This window comes from Lithobates pipiens, unplaced genomic scaffold (assembly GCF_037356315.1).
Source record: "Lithobates pipiens isolate NorthernLeopardFrog02 unplaced genomic scaffold, aLitPip1_a1.2 Scaffold_8, whole genome shotgun sequence".
NCBI lineage: Eukaryota > Metazoa > Chordata > Amphibia > Anura > Ranidae > Lithobates > Lithobates pipiens.
In genome coordinates this window covers 609,010,287-609,014,453 of record NW_027507903.1, presented here as the reverse complement: position 1 = coordinate 609,014,453, position 4,167 = coordinate 609,010,287, and the positions used below count along the sequence as shown (strand labels likewise).

The 4,167-nt window shown below is 38.3% G+C and overlaps 2 non-coding genes across 2 annotated transcripts; both read left to right on the top strand.

The window, feature by feature from the left end:
- Positions 1-2,542: 2,542 nt before the first annotated feature.
- TRNAL-AAG (transfer RNA leucine (anticodon AAG)) lies at positions 2,543-2,624 on the top strand. The gene has a single exon. It is a non-coding gene; the product is annotated as a tRNA-Leu (tRNA).
- Positions 2,625-3,304: 680 nt separating this feature from the next.
- TRNAL-AAG (transfer RNA leucine (anticodon AAG)) lies at positions 3,305-3,386 on the top strand. The gene has a single exon. It is a non-coding gene; the product is annotated as a tRNA-Leu (tRNA).
- The last annotated feature ends 781 nt before the right edge of the window (positions 3,387-4,167 follow it).

The following is a 4,167-nucleotide window of genomic DNA, read 5'->3' as shown; positions in this document are numbered from 1 at the left end:
TCATTATAACCCCCAACAGACTTGTATCACTCCCAATATATTATCATAACTCCTACAGATTTTTATCACTCCCAATAAAACTATCACAACTCTAAACAGACTATTATAATTTCCAATCAATTAAAATATATTAAAATCATTCACTTCATTCTCTTCATTCCTCCCACTCTCTAACTCCCTTGTCAGCTTCTCCCATGATCGCCTCCAGGATTTCTCTTGAGCCTCTCCAATCCTAAGGAACTCCCTACCCCAATGTGTCTGGCTATCTCCTACTCTGTCCACTTTTAGGTGATCCCTGGAAACCTATCTCTTCAGAGAAGCCTATCCTACCTCTACCAAACAACTGTATTTCCACTTTCTCCATCAGATCATCCCCCACAGTTATTACCTTTTGTATCACTTGACCCTCCCTCTTAGATTGTAAGCTCTAACGAGCAGGGCCCTATGATTCCTCCTGTATTAAATTGTATTGTAACTGTACTGTCTGCCCTTATAATGTAAAGCAGTGTGCAAACTGTTGGTGCTATATAAATCCTGTATAATAATAATAATAATAATAATAATAATAATAATAATTGTTATTATTAATATTATATCTACCATTATATCTACCAACAAACTATTATCATTACCAATACCTTATTGTAACTCTCAACAGACTATTATCACCCCAATATACTACCATAACTCCCCACAGATCATCAGAACACCCAACAGACCAATATAACTATCAACAAGCTATCATAACTCCTATCATATAAAATAAAAATAACTCCTAACAGACTACTATCACTTCTTGTACATTACCATAGCTCCTGACAGATTACCAAAACTCTCAATAGGCTATTATCACTCCCAACATATTGTTATAACTCCCAAAAGACTGTAATCAATCCAAACATTATATTATTACTCCCAAAAGATTATTTTCACTCCTAATATATTATCATAACTCCCAACAGACAATTGTCACCCCCAATATGTTATTATTACTATTAACAGAATAATATGATAACGTCTACTGGGGTATTGGCACTCCCAATTTATTATGATTATGCCCCATACACACGGTCGGACATTTCGACTGCAAAATCTGTCTGATTTGTCTTGCATACACACGGTCGCACAAAGTTGTCGGGAAATCTGATCGTTCAGAACGCGGTGGCATACAACACGTACAACGGGACTATAAAGAGAGCAGTAGCCAATAGATTTTGTCTTGTAATTTATTCTGAGCATGCGTGGCACTTTGTCCATCGGAATTGTCTACACACGATCGGAATTTAAACGATCTGATTTTTTAGATCCAGCTCTCAAACTTTGTGTGTCGGAAATTCCAACGGAAAAAGTCCAATGGAGCTCATACACTAATGGATTTTCCAGCAACAAGATCCGATCGCACATTTTCCGTCTGAAAGTCCGACCGTGTGTACAGGGCATAACTCCCACCAGACTATCACCACTCTCAGTATATTATTCTTATACTAAACAGACTATTATCATTTCCAATATGTTATCATAATCACCAGTACTATGTTTACCGTATGTATATTGTCTGTATCTATTAATGTATTTACAAATTATACATAGAAACACAAATGTTTTAAAAAAAACACTTGCAAAAAAAAAATATTTGCATCAAACAGATCATTTATGTATCTATTTTTGTATATATAAATATATATCAATAAAATCACATTGCCGCTAAGAAGTTTGCAAACCTTTGCAGGTGGTCCATTTTTTCCCCATAGGGACTGGTTACAATTTTTATTTTTTGCTTTGTGTTCTCATTGTGGAGATTTTCCTTCACTTCCTGTCCCAGAGACACAACAGGAATTTATAGAAAATCTCTCCAAAGTGGGGGGAAAAACCCTCTTAGGTGATGTCTGTAAAACGTCCTATTGATTTTGGTCAGCATGAAAGAAAGAAATGACGAAAAGGAAGGAAGGGAGTAAAGGAAGGAAGGGAGGGAAGGAAGGAAACAAAGGAAACGGGAAGGAAGGAAGGAAAGAAACAAAGGAAAGGAAAGGAAAGGAAGAAAGGAAGCAAAGGAAACGGGAAGGAAGGAAGGAAAGAAAGGAAAGTAAAGGAAAGGAAGGAAACAAGGATGGGAAGGGAAGAAAGGAAGGAAGCAAAGCAAACGGGAAGGAAGGAAGGGAAGAAAGCAAAGGAAAGGAAAGGAAAGGAAGGAAGGAAGGAAGGAAGGAAGGAAAGAAGGATGGGAAGGAAAGGAAGGAAGAGAAGGAAGGATGGGAAGGGAGGAATGGAAGGAAGGAAGGAAATGAAGGAAAGGAAGAAAGGAAGAAAGGAAATGAAGGGAAGTAAATAATGGTAGGAAGGAAGGGAAGGAAGGGTAGGAAGGGTAGGAAAGAAGGAAGGGTATGAAAGAAGGAAGGGAAGGAAATAAAGGAAGGAAGGGAAGGAAATAAAGAAAAGAAGGGAAGAAAATATAGAAAGGAAGGGAAAGAAATATAGAAAGGAAGGGAAGTAAGGCCTTTAACACTTGCTACAAAAAAACATAACAGAGTGTTTACAAACAGTAGGTAGCGTGGCCGAGCGGTCTAAGGCGCTGGATTAAGGCTCCAGTCTCTTCGGAGGCGTGGGTTCAAATCCCACCGCTGCCAAAGGTTTTTTAATCTTATGCCACATACCCACAATCGGAATTTTGGTTGGAAAAAGCTCTGATGATTTTCCCAACGGAATTCCGACTGGATTTCGCTCAAGCTGTCTTGCATACACACGGTCACATCAAATTCCGACCCTCAAGAACGTGGTGACCTACAACACGTACGACAAGACTAGAAAAAGGAAGTTCAGTAGCCATAGCTTCCATCTCGTAGTTGAATCTGAGTTTTTGCGCATCGGAATTGCATACACACGATCGGAATTTCCGTCTGAAAAATCGAGAACCTGCTCTCAATCTTTTGCTGGCGGAAATTCGGCCAGCAACATTCCGATGGAGCCTACACACGGTTGCATTTTCCGACAAAAAGCTCTCATCCGTCTTTTGCTGGCCAAAATTCCAACCGCGTGTACGCGGCATTAGTCATGAAAAACATCAGCCACTGTACACGCCAGTAAAATTGCTTCTAAGACAAAACAGATTACCTTTAGATAAAAATATTCAGGGAAGGGAAGGAAGAAAAGGAAGGAAGGAATGAGAGGAACGGAAAGAAGCAAGGAAGGAAGGGAAGCAAAGATGGGAAGAGGAAGAAATGAATGTTAGGAAAAGAAAGAAGGAAAGATGGAAGGACTGTAACTCTTGCTACGTAAAAAAAACATAACAAACTGTCAATCATCAGAAGGTAGCGTGGCCGAGCGGTCTAAGGCGCTGGATTAAGGCTCCAGTCTCTTCGGAGGCGTGGGTTCAAATCCCACCGCTGCCAATATCTATTTTCTTTTTAATCATTTAAAACATCTGCCACTGTAAAAGTCAGTTGCTTCCAAGACAAAACAGTTTACCTTTAGATACAAATATGCACCTGATTCCATTTTCAGTCTATGGAATTAGCCAGTAAATCATTTCCCTGCCAGCCTACAGGTTAAAATGAAAACTCCACGTTTCTACATTGAATACCAAAACCAAAATACAGAAGTCTTGTAAAAATGTTAAAATCCCTTCAAAAAAAAGCAAACTCACCAAAGTGTAAAATATGTGTTCTGTCTGAAAAAAATACTTTGCCCTTTAAAAGTTCAATTCCCAATCTTTAATTTTCATTGTGACCTGTAGGTGGTGCTGCAGCAACTCCACACATGTCACTGCTATTCCTTTGGTTTATAAGTGATAATATTAGTCACCAAGAGCAGGGGACATGGGATCAAAGCGTGCTAAAAAGCCAGTTACCGTTATAATCTTTTATGTTTTTTCTTATAAGTCGTTATATCCTGTGGAGCTAATCACAGCATTGTGTTGTTTTAAAGGGCATTGTGCAATTTAAAAATCCTGCTTATTGCATCCTTTGTGTGATTTGATAAAAATGTATGATACATAAAAAAAAAATAGAGAATTGGATGGCGAGGAAAATGCACCAAAATCGCAATATAGATTTAAATTTGTGTGTTTTTCAAGTTACATGTCCATATTTCCTACAAGCACAGACACAACTCACAAAATGAAGATAGAAAATGATAAAAATGAAAAAGAAACGTGCTGGCCATACACTATAT